This window comes from Chrysemys picta, chromosome 9 (assembly GCF_011386835.1).
Source record: "Chrysemys picta bellii isolate R12L10 chromosome 9, ASM1138683v2, whole genome shotgun sequence".
Taxonomy (NCBI): Eukaryota; Metazoa; Chordata; order Testudines; family Emydidae; genus Chrysemys; species Chrysemys picta.
Window position 1 is genome coordinate 66,687,284 of NC_088799.1, and position 14,549 is coordinate 66,701,832.

General features: G+C 44.1%; 1 long non-coding RNA gene across 1 annotated transcript in view; it reads right to left on the reverse strand.

Annotated features, from left to right (window-relative positions):
• Window positions 1-14,336, reverse strand: part of LOC135973402 (uncharacterized) — a 36,332-nt gene extending 21,996 nt beyond the window's left edge. Inside the window, exon 1 of the long non-coding RNA XR_010590232.1 lies at window positions 14,255-14,336. This is a non-coding gene — a long non-coding RNA (uncharacterized LOC135973402). The remainder of the gene's footprint in view (window positions 1-14,254) is intronic.
• Between the last annotated feature and the right edge of the window lie 213 nt (window positions 14,337-14,549).

The following is a 14,549-nucleotide window of genomic DNA, read 5'->3' on the forward strand; positions in this document are numbered from 1 at the left end:
GAGGAAGGTGGTTAGCTTACAGGGAATTAAAATCAACAAAGGGGGCGGGTTTGCATCAAGGAGAAACACACACAACTGTCACACTGAAGTCTGGCCAGTCATGAAACTGGTTTTCAAAGCCTCTCTGATGCGCAGTATGCCTTGCTGTGCTCTTCTAATTGCCCTGGTGTCTGGCTGCTCAAAATCAGATGCCAGGCGATTTGCCTCAACCTCCCACCCCGCCATAAACATCTCCCCCTTACTCTCACAGATATTATGGAGCACACAGCAAGCAGCAATAACAATGGGAATGTTGGTTGCACTGAGGTCTGACCTACTCAGCAAACAGCGCCAGCAAGCTTTTAAACGTCCAAAGGCACGTTCTACCACCATTCTGCACTTGCTTAGCCTATAGTTGAACTGCTCCTTACTACTGTCCAGGCTGCCTGTGTAAGGCTTCATGAGCTATGGGAGCAAGGGGTAGGCTGGGTCCCCAAGGATAACTATTGGCATTTCAACATCCCCAATGGTAATTTTGTGGTCTGGGAAGTAAATCCCTTCTTGCAGTTGCCCGGAGTTCCTAAACATGTGAGCGTCATGCACCTTTCCCGGCCATCCCATGGTGATGTTGGTGAAACGTCCCTTGTGATCCACCAGTGCTTGCAGCACCATTGAGAAGTACCCCTTGCAGTTTATGTACTGGTTGACAAGGTGGTCTGGTGCCAAGATGGGGATATGCATTCCGTCTATTGCCCCACCACAGTTAGGGAACCCCATTGCAGCAAAGCCATCCACTATGACCTGCACATTTCCCAGTCACTACCCTTGATAACAGAACATCAATGATTGCATTGGCTACTTGGCTCACAGCAGCCCCCATAGTAGACTTGCCCACTCCAAATTGATTCCTGACTGACCGGTAGCAGTCAGGCGTTGCAAGCTTCCACAGGGCTATCGCCACTCGCTTCTCAACTGTCAGGGCAACTCTCATCTTGGTATTCCTGCGCTTCAGGGTGGGGGAAAGCAACTCACAGAGTTCCAGGAAAGCGGCATTACGCATGCGAAAGTTTCGCAGCCACTGTGAATCATCCCATACCTGCAACACTATGCGATCCCAGCAATCTGTGCTTGTTTGCCTGGCCCAGAATCAGCCAGCCCCACTGAAGCCATGATGTCCCAGTTGCCACAGCCTGTGCTTTCAGGAATGTCTGTGTCCATGTCCTCATCAAAATCCTCCTTGTGCTGGCATCTCTTAGCCCGGTTCTGCATATACTCCAGGATAATGCACGAGGTGTTTACAATGCTCACAACAGCAGTGGTGATGGTGAGCTGAGTGGGCTCCATGCTTGCTGTGGTATGGTGCCTGCAGGAGAGCAGAGTTGCAGTGGAAGCGGTGGATGATGACGGTTAGCAGTCGTACTTCACCGTCTGCTGACAGTAGCACCCAGGACACAACAGCGGTGATGGTGAGCTGAGCTGAGCGGGCTCCATGCTTACCATGGTATGGTGTCTGCATGGAAAAAAGGCGCGAAACGATTGTCTGACATTGCTTTCACGGAGGGAGAGGCGACTGACGACATGTACCCAAAACCACCTGTGACAATGTTTTTGCCCCATCAGGCATTGGGAGCTTAACCCAGAATTCCAATGGGCGACTGCGGGAACTGTGAGATAGCTACCCCCAGTGCACTGCTCTGTAAGTCGATGCTAGCCAGGGTAGTGAGGACACACTCTGCTGACTTAATGCAGTTAGTGTGGACATACGCAATTGACTGTATAAAATCGATTTCTAAATATCGACTTCTATAAAATAGACCTAATTTCATGGTGTAGACATACCCATAAAGTTTGAGCCCAATGTGGAGTGCTCAATGTGCAGAGTCAGCTTCAGCAGAGAGGCAGTGAGTAGAAGGTCTCATCCAAAAATTACGAAAGTCTGTGGGAATCTTTCCCTTGTTTTCAATGGGTTTTTCATGAGGCTCAGCATTAGCTCTAAGAAAGGAAGTCGAACACACTAAACCTTCCTACAGACGTCCCCTGTGTTTATATATATAGCAATATAGCAATATATTTACAAAGATGCTAAAAATGAAATACAGGACAGTAAGCTCTGAAAAGCCAGCCACTGGGCCAAGACAGGCTGGGTTTGGAGAAGGGAGACTAGAAAGGATGTTTTACATCCTGTGGGAGGGTTGGCAAATGTGGTTGGGCTGTGACTCAAGACACTGCTTTTAGGAGAGGGATATTTGATCTGCCTAAGCATCAGCCTCTGTGGAACCAGGGATATGAATCCAGATGGGGTGAGTCAGCCGGTCTATTCATCCTCTGAGAGACTAATTGAGTTCCACACTGTTATGTTGTGCGGGAGTTGGATGAGATTTTTAAAAGAATCCCATAGAACTTTTTCTAATAGAAGGGGTTGACTCTAATGTTATTGGTCAAAATCACCCCACCACCCAGCCATTGCTGAAAGGAGTACTCTGTGCTATTTGGGCTTTTGGCGTGTTATTTCTGCCCCACAGGCAACTGCTTTTCAAAGCTGTATGCATGAACCCACTCTCATTAATGTCAGAGGCAAGTAAAGCTGAGTGAACTTTTTTTGACCTAAACTTTTTTAGTGAACAATGCAGATTCAATGACAGTAAAACATTTTGTGAATTCAGGTTGATTTCACTGAATTGTTTCGATTGGAAAAAAAACGAGAAAAAAAAAACCCTGAAATATTTTGTTTTGACATTTTTTGAATGAAACATTTCAATTACTTGTGTTACTTTTCAATTCACTGAATATTTCAAAAATTGTAATTTTTGTTTTCAGCTGAAACAATTTTTTTCTTCCGTTTTGGGGAATTGTCAGGAAACTGAGAAGATTTTCAGAAAGCTTTTGACAAGGTCCCTCATCAAAGGCTCTTAAGCAAAATAAGTTGCCGTGGGATAAGAGGGAAGGTCCTCTCATGGACTGGTAACTGGTTAAAAGATAGGAAACAAAGAGTAGGAATAAATGGTCAGTTTTCAGAATGGAGAGAGGTAAATAGCGGTGTCCCCCAGGGATCTGTACTGGGCCCAGTCCTATTTAACATATTCAAAAATGATCTGGAAAAAGGTAATTAGTAAAGTGGCAAAATTTGCAGATGATACAAAACTACTCAAGATAATTAAATCCCAGGCAGACTGTGAAGAGCTTCAAAAGGATCTCTCAAAACTGGGTGATTGGGCAACAAAATGGCAGATGAAATTCAATGTTGATAAATGCAAAGTGATGCAAATTGGAAAATGTAATCCCACCTATACATATAAAATAAAGGGATCTAAACTAGCTGTTCCCACTCAAGAAAGAGCTCTTGGCGCCATTGTGGATAGTTCTTTGAAAACATCCACTCAATGTGCAGCGGCAGTCAAAAAAGCGAACACAATGTTGGGAAACATTAAGAAAGGGATAGATAATAAGACAGAAAATATCATATTGCCTCTATATAAATCCATGGTACACCCACATCTTGACTACTGCATGCAGATGTTGTCGCCCCATCTAAAAAAAGATATGGAATTGGAAAAGGTTCAGAAAAGGGCAAAAAAATGATTAGCTTCCATATGAGGAGAGATTAATAAGACTGGGACTTTTCAGCTTGGAAAAGAGACGACTAAGGAGGATACAATTGAGGTCTATAAAATCATGACTAGTGTGGATAAAATAAATAAGGAAGTGTTATTTAGTCTGCATAACACAAGAACTAGGGGTCACCAAATGAAATTAATAGGCAGCAGGTTTAAAACAAACAAAAGGAAGTATTTTATTTTTACACACAACACACAGTCAATGTGTGGAACTCCTTGTCAGAAGATGTTGTGAAGGCCAAGACCATAATAGGGTTAAAAAAGAACTAGATAATTTAATAGATGATAGGTCCATCAATAGCTATAAGTCACGATGGGCAGGGATGGTATCCCTAGTCTCTGTGTGCCAGAGGCTGGGAATGGGCGACAGGGGATGGATCACTTGATGATTACCTGTTCTATTAATTCCCTCTGGGGCACCTGGCATTGGCCACTGTTGGAAAACAGGATATTGGCCTAGATGGACCTTTGGTCTGACCCAGTATGGCCTTTCTCATGTTCTTAAGTCCTTTATTTGTGCTAGCTCTATGATGTAGGGTCAGGTCAATAGTTTGTAAAGCAAGCAGTATGGGGATCTTTTTAGCAGTAAGGAGCCCCAACTGATCTGAATTGGCCTAGCTTCACTGATTATAATTATTTAGACCAGCTTAGAATCTGACCTGTATAATATTAGCTAGGAAGACAGAGCTGTTGATCCAGCAAACCATAGCCATTCACAGGAAAAATGTTCATGGCAAGAGCAATCAAGGCAGAAGCTCAAATGGCAGCAAAAGCTGGAGAAACATCTGCCGTCATTGTGCATCGAGGAGAGCACGGGCCCTGTCTCCACAGCCAATAGCTCCAGGTGCTTTACCTAGGAGGCTTATTGCCAGCTTGTCTCAGCTCTTTTCCACTGGCATTTGGGTGGACCAGTAGGTGAAGCAGATGACATGGTGCAAACTGAGACCTTGGTGGTGAGAAGTGTGAGCGAAGGATCCATATAGGGCTAAGTAAGGGCAGGGTGCTGAAAGAGTTTGTATAGTGGGGGTGCTGAGAGCCATTGAAGCAAACGGAAAACACTGTATATGATTGAAACCACTTCAAGTCAGGGGGTGCAGCAGCACCCCATGCTCCAGCACCTATAAGTAAGGGTGAGCCCTAGGTGACATCCTCCATGCTGAGTGGAATAAATCCTAAGTCGGTTGCATGCCTGCTCCTTTACTCGCAATAATGGAAGGTAAAAATGGAACAGGGCGTGGCTGGAGAATGGCTGTGTCTGAGAGGATATGGGTTAAATGAGATCGTCATGCTGCTGGAGCAATTTCCTACCCGTGCCCATTCTTTGGCTTCACTCTTGCAACTAGGTAGCAGTAACTTGGCAGCCGCACAGCAGCACTCTGGTGAATGTAACATAAAGTTCCCTGCCCTGCCCCCTTTGTCCTGCTCATCATTTCTTAATTTGCTTCTCTATGCATAACTCTCTACACCTGCACTATGTGGGATCAAGCCCTGGGAGTGTGTTTCTTACAGTGAATTTAGAATGAGATGAACAAGGATTGTTTCAGGAGCAAAGAGCAAACCTAAGCTAAGCCTTAAAATCTGATTTTTGTATGCTTATTGATTCCTTTGGGGGAGGGGGGCAATCTCATCTGTATGTACTTTTGCTCTAAAAGAAGGGCAGCAGAAATGATTAAACACATGGGGAAAGAGGCTTCCATATGAAGAGAGATTAAAAAGACTAGCTCTGTTTAGCTTGAAAAACAGAAGAGTAAGTGATGATATAAGAGAGGTATATAGGAGAATGTACAGAGAAGGGCATATTTATCCTCTCCCTCATCCCCCCAAAAAGGATTCATGCATGGAAAGGCATGCAAATGTAAAGGCAGGAAAATCTGAAAAAATGCTTTGTACACAGCATACCATCAACCAATGTAACTCACTGCCGAAGGATATTATATAGGCAAATTTGTCAAAGATTTTTGAAGCATTAGACTATTTGAGTAATAAGCTGCAGTTATCAAAGCTAAGAGAAAAACAAACAAACTAAGGACTGTTCCTTGTCCTTGTGCTCTGATTGGTTATTAATGGAATTTTTCTCCCCAGAGGCACAGCATTACTCATTGGACATAGTGGATAATGGTGCTCTTTTCCTTGAAGCATCACATTCAGTAGAAGGCACTGAAAAAACCAGTAAGTGCCAGCTGTAGCCAGAATCATATACATAAACCTGGCAGTAGTCAAGTGGCTCACTTCTTTTTTTTTTATTTTTTCCTGAGCTAGTTATTTTCCTCAAAGAACCTCAATTTTAAATAGTGTTATAGTCAAGGTTGTGAACCTAGTATCTTAAAATTGAATTAGGTATATTCTTGTCCTTGGAAAGTTCTTTGTTAATCCTGCTTCTGTGTATGTAGTGTTAAATGTTAGGCAAACATTTTCACTGTGGATATAGCCAATTGTGCATATACGAGAGAAAGTGTGGTATCTCAGATACCACTCCATGGTAGCAGTCAGCGGATACTGAATTTTAACGGCATCGCTTGTATTTGCCACTGTTGACGGTAATGTTATAGTGTTAATGCTTAAATCCTCATTCCGTACAGCTTGTGCATTTTTCAGTTCATATTTTCAGAGCTCTGTCATCTGTTAGAAAGCAATGGAAAATGGTGATGGTGGTAAATAGAATTAGTACCGTCCTAAAAATGATATGTAAATTGAGTACAAACTGTCTTTTACAGCATTTAAAATGCTACTTTGGGGTTTTGAATAGTTTTCTTGCAACTGTTGGGCCATCTGCTTAGAAAGGGGTCTGTGTATTCACAAGACAGAAATCTTAAAAAATACATTTTTCCCCATAAACAACTTTTGTTTGGAAAATCCACACATAATGCAGTCAGTGGCAGCTCAGGCTGAAATGAATGCTTGGGCTAACCACTGTAAGAGGAAGTAATTATTTCACTGGATTTAGAACCTAGCTTCAAAACACCGTTTTGAAATGCACAAAATGCAGCCTTGGATACACATGCATACATCCTCATAGCCAACCGATACACACACACATAGACCCACTCACTTACAGACTCTGATCTGCTACAAGAATTCCCTTGGGCATTTCCAAAATACAAAATTGGGTTGGGAACACAAGAAGAAACAAGCTTCCACAAGGCAACGCTCCCAGAAATTACATTATGCCATCAGCCAATTTTCTGCCCACACTGCACCATTTTGTACAAGGCGTATGGAAAAAATAATATTGTGATCATATAATTAAAGACTGTATCATAATGCACAAGGGGGGCTGAATTAATATTGCACAGGCAAACTTAATTCTGGCCTTTCCTAACTTTATGCTACAAACATACTATTTTTTAAACTTTTTTTCCGCACAAATATGTATATGTTTGCTTGTATGTATACATAATTATTCAATTGTCGGTCCTTATATTTTTCTATTCATTTCTATAATTATTTCATCTGTTTTGTTTACCTGTTTTTCATTATGAAAATGAATAAAGTTCACACCCACAAAAATACTAATTTCCCTTTATAGAAAAATATATTAAAACTTCCTGACGTTCCGTATAAATAAATTTCAACAGGAATATTCATGGGACGCTCTATAACAAGTAAAGAAGAAATAATGTTTAATTATCCTCCTTATAAAATCCAATAATATGTCCCATCTTTTCTCATTTTTCTGTACTGGGAATTAACATCAGCCTCTTTTTGATGAGGAATCTGCATTCATGGCTTTTCTATTTAGATTTAAATAGGAATTATAGTTCTTGGCAGAAAAGAGAGATACGTCAAATATCACAGTATTTCTGGCAGGTGGTCACGGCATTGCTCAGTACAGATTCAGGCTGCTTACCCATTGCCTTAAGGAAACGTAAAAAAGTCAGAGATTCCTCTTGTAAATATATACATATAATGTTGTATTTAACAAACATCTAATTTTTGACTCTATAATATTTCCTCCCTGAATTAAACCCCACTGAATTCAAGTTTGGTCTACAAAGCTGTGTGAGCAATTCAGGGGCACCACTGTAGCTAAGGGTATGTTATGCTTTGCAATATAATCCCTGTTTGGGAGGGCTTAATGACTTGACTGGTTTTAAGTGGACAGAGCTGAAACTTGGCATGCTTGTTATCAGTGCAGATGCCAATTAGTATTATAGTCATGTACTATTTTGCCAAAATTGCCTTACATTGGTTAATTTGCCTTTTGAGTGAGGAAGCTGCAACCCCTCCCCCCACAAAATAATAAAACAAAACAACCCCCCCCAAACTCCAGTCCCGTTTATTTTGATTCTGATTTCCTTTGACCTGCTTAATCAACTGGATTTTTGGATCTGTGTCAAGTGGGAGATACCCAGGGTGCAAGAACTCCATTCTCAGGACAAAATTCTACCACCCTGGCTCCGGCTGAGGAGCTTTTTAATTCCAGAGTAGTCTGACTGAAATCAAATCACAGAGTAAGGGGCCACTCCATGTGTGTAAGGGTGGTAGAATCTGGCCCTGAATTATTACTGAGAGCAGAATTGCTAAAGAAGTTGAGGCACAGCTTGGATCATTATATGAACCTTACTCAAACTCTTCTGACCTGCTAAACTAACCTGGATGCCTCATATGAAGAGCTTTCTAATGGAATGATAAGTGCTTCTGCCTAGTCGCGTGTGTATGAAGGAGAAAATAATAACTCTCAAGGCCTAAGTTTTCTTTTGCATTTATTTACCAAGCAATGAAGAAGCAGAAGGCCTACAAAGGCGTTGAGAAGAAGCTGAATTCTCTGAGATGGGGTTTGTGTAATTTTACCCAGCAAGTCTGTTTTGGTGGTTTTAATTGACTCCCACGTTAGTGAAGCTGAAACGTATTCTATTGCTGGGTGCTCATTTTACTTAGCTATTTGACTGGCAAGGGCCATCTGTTCTTTTCTATCCATCCCTATGTGCAGCGTCTATTGTTGTCAATGGGAGTCACACACACAAGGATCAAGGGAAGAGTGTTCCTCTAAGGCTAGGTATAGAATCGGCGGGTAGAAACCTGAATCGGCGGGTAGAAATCGATCTCTCAGGGATCGAATTATCGCGTCTCGTCGGGATGCGACAATCGATCCCTGAATCGACGCTCTTACTCCACCAGCGGAGGTGGGAGTAAGCGCCGTTGACGGGGAGCTGCGGAGGTCGATTTTGCCGCCATCCTCACAGCGGGGTAAGTTGGCTCCGATAGGTCGAATTCAGCTACGCTATTCGCGTAGCTGAATTTGCGCATCTTAAATCGACCCCCCCCCCCCCCGTAGTGAAGACCTGCCCTAAGTGTTTTGATCCCTTGAACCTGGATTTTTCATGTTCATTGTGTGTGTATGATGCTTTCTCCATAATAACACTTGTGAATTTAAGAATTCATATTGATCTTGTCATAGACTTAAACTGGTTTATAATTACTATGTTTATCAAAAGTTCAACCTTACAAAACGGATATAGGTATATGGAACCTGAAGGGAAGGAATCCATGATAACATGGGAGTTCTTGGAAAATATATCCTTTGTTTTGGTATAGTGCTTGGCTACACTTAAGATGGACTGCAGCTGGGATTTAGGTATGTATGAGTGAGAAAAGGGTTAGCAGATATTAGTGATAGATGAACCTCAAAATCTACATAAGTTAGGTATGGATAAAGACCCAAATGTGTGGCTGATTTTTTAATAAGTTTTGCTTAATCTCCAAATTTTACTTCTCTGGAAAACTGAGCTGAGAATCTCCTAACCATATGCTCTTGCATGAGATTTCCAGAACAATAATTCCAGGCTTGATCTGGCTAGAAATAACACATGCACAGCTACTGCCAAACTTCCAATCTCAGAGTCTGATTCTGATCTCCAATATACCAGTGCAAATCACCCCTGAAGTTAATGGAGTTACAAGAGCATTAATTAGATCTGGGACCTAGATGTGCAGAGGCACCAGGGAAGAGAGACCAAAAAGAAAGTTACTCAAACATTTCAGAAGCTCTAGTTCTACCCAGATTCAGTGCTAGATGTGTTCAAAGCTTTGAAGTAGGGAGCCTTAATTTTTCCTTATGTGTCTGCCCATCCCCATTGGACACTCTCATTACTCTTAACATCTCCATCAAAATAAAAATGTTCATATTTGTCTAATATATAATTTGCTAACTATATATTTAAATTAATAAACAGGACTATGTGAATTTTTCACGATACAAAAAGTATATACTTATGTTGAAGCTTCTCACAAGACACTAGCATCCAGTTAACATCTTACCATACTCCATGCTATGGATCATATGATCTGTACAATGTTGATTGATTTTAATTGACTTTTGCTGCATATAACGAATCACAGTTGGAAACGTTCCAAGACACTGTTAGTGAAGAATTGTGGGTGGGTGCATGTTTTGAAGTGATGATAAACATTGTGACATGTACTATGTGTATTACATATTCTCATATGCACATTTGACTTTTGTTGCCTTCACTTTTGCACAGTGTTTTTCAAGTTGACATTCCCATTTGCCAGTTTCAACAGAAGTCTGCTACTTTTTGAACATCGCTTGCCAGTGTGTAGAACTGCTGGGCCCACACTTGCAATCCTCACTCTTGTGAGAAGCCCCCTGGAGGTCATTGAGACTATTCACATAAGCAAGGCTTCTCTGTGTAAGCAAGACTGGCAGAATTAGGCCTGTAAAGAGTAACTTAAATGGGAAATGGTGACTGGGGAAAATTAGTAGCAATCATCATAATCAATCAAACTTCTAATATAATTAACACCACCTAGAAGACTTTCCTCTTTTAGTATCATCAAATAATTTTATTCTTCCACAAGATGCTAGTAACAATTAGGCAGAACATCTTCTGAATGCCAGCCCAGTGCGTTATCCACAGGATCAACAGTGGGGTGCATTTTTTTCCACTGCAGCACAAATTCCACTCACAGACGCCAAGCCCAGCTCCTTTGTGATTATCCAGGGCCAAATCCTGAATGGAGCTGAGCACCTGCAGCCCTTATTGAATTCAGTGGGGCTTAGAACCATTCTGGATACTATCATACAACAAACCAAATATATTTGTGCTGCTGCTGTGTGGGATGAAGGACATTAAAAAAAAGTGTCTTATGTGGTTCAAGCCCATATTGTATTTTTCTAATATGTATCTTTCTTATACACACTCATGCTGTCATCCTTGTGCAGCCTAGAAGAATTTACCAGTAATCTGGAACTCCGCACTTTTGGCCTGCAAGCTACGTGTAATCAGGCTCAATGACAGGCAGTGGGAGACAGCTTTGCCCTAGGACAACAATTAGGCAGCATCCATGGGAACCTAAAGATACAATTGCAATACGCATTAACAGGATACGGCAATGTATGGAAGCTAGAACCACTGTAAAGGACTGGCACTAATTCACTAGACTCGTTCTGTGCAGAACACAGTGGAATCAAAGCTGTTAAATCTGTGCCATGAAGTATTATTGTCATCATATGCACTCCTAGAGTTTACCCAGCAAACTGCCTTGCCAGGAACCTTCTCTATATTATAACATGCCACTTGCCTCCTGTTACTAATCTGAGAGCAGAATCAGAATGGGGTGGGGGGAAGGATAACACAACAGGCATAAGTAACATCCCCAAATAGAAGCCATTCCCTTCACCCAGTGCTTCCCCTTTGAATTCCCACCCCCCAATATTTCTGTAATCCCTTGACCTTTAATTTGTCCTTAACCACGACTACTAATTGCCATGGAGATGAAAAGAGATAGAGAGAGGGGCAATTTTTGAGTAAGTTATCCATAGCCTGGGTTTCTGTCTTTTTAATATATTTCTTGGCAGAAAGTGCTGATTGTTTTCATTGATCTCTGCTGCTTCTGGTTTAATTTTTCTTTCTTTATCTTGAAGGCCCATGCTTATACCTCTATCTTTGCCAGGCTGTTCATTGCTGCTGGCTAATCATAGGTTTGCATTTCAGTTAGTTGCCTATTTCCTCCATTTTTCCAGTCTATTGTCCATATATTTTTCTGCAGATTGTGTCCTATTTGTGCCTTGACAAGTGGCTATCAGTTAATGCCAGTATTTCTCCTGCTGGGTTCTTCTTCTTTGCATCATCAAGGGCTTAAGTGGGACTTGTGTGAGGCACAAGTCCAGTTGCCCTCCGCACAGGGTGACGTTCAGTGTTGGAGAATATCCCTCTTTTGCAGTAGCTGATTTTAATTAAATAACACTTCCTCTCTGTGTAGGGTTACCATTCGTCCGGATTCCCCCGGACATGTCCGGCTTTTTTGAGTTAAAAATAGCGTCCGGGGGGAATTTGTCAATGTCCGGACTTCCCCTCCCCCCCCCCCATACAGAGCGTGCGCGCGGCTTACAGAGCAGCTGGGGCTCCGACAGCCAGAGCCAGAGCCTTTCCTTCACTTCCCCCCTCCTCTCTCCTGAAACTTGACACCACTCCCCTCCTCTCCCTCCCTCCCCCTCCCTCCCTGCATTCACAGATCACCGGCCGTTCGCCGTCTGGAGCTCCGACCCTGTTCCCCTCCCCCGCTGTCGAGCGCGCTGCTCTGCAGCACAGTAAGGGGGCCGGGGGCCAGAGAAGTGGCAGGGAAGTTCTGGGGGGAGGGGGGGATAGTCAAGAGACAGGGAGCAGGAGGGAGGGTTGGATGGATCAGGAGTTCGGGGGGGGCTGTCTGGGGGTTGGGGGTGTAAGGTTTTGGGCAGTCAGGGTACAGGTAGGAGGTAGGGTCCTGGGGGGGCAGTTGGGGGGGGTCTTAGGAAGGGGCAGTTAGGGGATAAGGAACAGGGAGGCTTAGGTAGGGGGTGGGGTTCTGGAGGGCAGTTAGCAGCAGGGGTCCCAGGAGGGGGCAGTCAGGGGACAGGGAGCAGAGGGGTTTAGATGGGTCAGGAATTCTGGGGGGGGCTGTCTAGGGGTGGGGGTGTGGATAAGGGTTGGGGCAGTCAGGGGACAGGTAGGGGGTAGGGTCCTAGGGGGCCAGTTAGGATGGGGGGAAGGTCTCAGGAGGGGGCAGTCAGGGGACAAGAGGCAGGGAGGCTTAGGGAGGGGGTGGAGTCCTGGGGGGCAGTCAGGGGACAAGGAGTGGGGGGGAGGGTTGGGGGTTCTGAGGGGGCAGGAAGTGGGAGGGAGTGGAAGGGGCAGGGGCGGGGCTAGGACAGGGTGGGGGCGGGGCTAGGACAGGGGCGGGGCTAGGGCGGGGCTCCTCCCGTCCTCTTTTTTGATTGTTGAAATATGGTAACCCTATCTCTGTGTTATACTTTAATTTCAGTCCCATATTGCAAGCGTTGATAATTCTTGGAGAAAATACATTTCTGTCCCTTGAATCCATGATTCTAACTTTGTGTCAGGTTCTGATCCCCTGCTGCTATAAATCAGGAATATCTCCTTTCAGTTGAGTCACTCCGGTGTAGAACTGGTGTGAGATCAGATTCAGGCCCTTCCTTATATCTTGCCCTAATTCTATATGAAACTGAACCTCTCAGTGATGGCAGTGAAAACCTTTGCAATAATAAAAAAAATATATTTTGCCTTTTGATAGCACCTGTCAGCTGAGATTATCAAATGCTTTACAGCCATGAATGAATTAAGCTGCTGAGATGTAAACAAACATCATGATCACCATTTTAACAAGGGGGAATGGAGGCACAGAGGGGTTAAGCCAGGGGTCGGCAACGTTTGGCACGCGGCTCGCCAGGGTAAGCACCTGGCGGGCCGTGTCAGTTTTATTTACCTGCTGACGCTGCAGGTTCGGCCTATCGTGGCCCCCACTGGCCGCGGTTCGCCGTCCCGGGCCAATAGGGGTGGCGAGAAGCCGTGGCCAGCACATCTCTCGCCTGCGCCGCTTCCCGCCGCCCCCATTGGCCCAGGATGGCAAACTGCGGTCAGTGGGGGCTGCGATCGGCCGAACCTGCCACGTCAGCAGGTAAATAAAACTGGCCCGGCCCGCCAGGGTGCTTACCCTTGTGAGCCGCGTGCCAAATGTTGCCGACCCCTGGGTTAAGCAATTAGCCCAAGATCACACAGCGAGACAGTAGCAGAGGCTGGAAGAGAATCCAGAGCTCTTGACTCCCAGTTCTGAGCCTTACCCAAACAAACATAAAACTGAGTGCCTGAGGGTTATTAACATTATACTTTCTCAAGAATACTTTTGGGGTGTTAGCTGCAGTGTTTTGCCAAATTCCAGTTGCACATTAAGGTACTGACACCTGTAATTGCTGAGTTGCCCAATTCACCAAATTCTTAGGGTGCCAGTTGCATGCCAGGTGTATCACAATTCAGAGGCCAGCACTGTAGTTGCTTCAGCACCTAGGCCTTGTATTAGGACCTGGATCCTAATAACCACTATTAATAATCACTCAGACACATGGCTAAGTGTGCCAGTATTTTACTAGGGCTGGGAAGGGGAAGGTAGCAGATATCCTAGGGACAGAGGCTTAAATAGCATTGAAAGTGAGCAATAGCAGTTCTGATTTGGGTCCCTGGGACAGTACAATTGAGAGTCAAGGCTCATCAGGTCTGGTGCCTGGGGTGTCATCTCCAGGGCAGTCCCTATTTCAGGAAACAGGTAATTGCAGATTTCCAAGCCAGGCTCAGTTAGTCTCTCTCATTGGGACCCCTCTGCACTGGCTCCCTTCCCAGTTGCTGCCTCCCTGTAAATCCCATACAGACCTGCATCCAGCTGGAACATCCACATGACTCTACATGTTCCTGGGGCTTCTCTCCAGCTCCCTGCTGCCATGCAACTTCCATTCCCAAACAGAGCCTGGCCTCTTCCTGGTTCAGTACTTTCCACTGAGCTGGCCATGGGAAGGGGGTTTATGGGAGTTGTAGTCCTGCTTTGCCTATCTATTCATTCATCCTATCCTAAATAGTTATCTAGTTTTGCTTTGCATTGTTAAACTGCTGCCAGGTTTCACCCCAGAGGTGGTTGCATTTTAGTGCTGGTTAGAGAAAGTCTGGATGT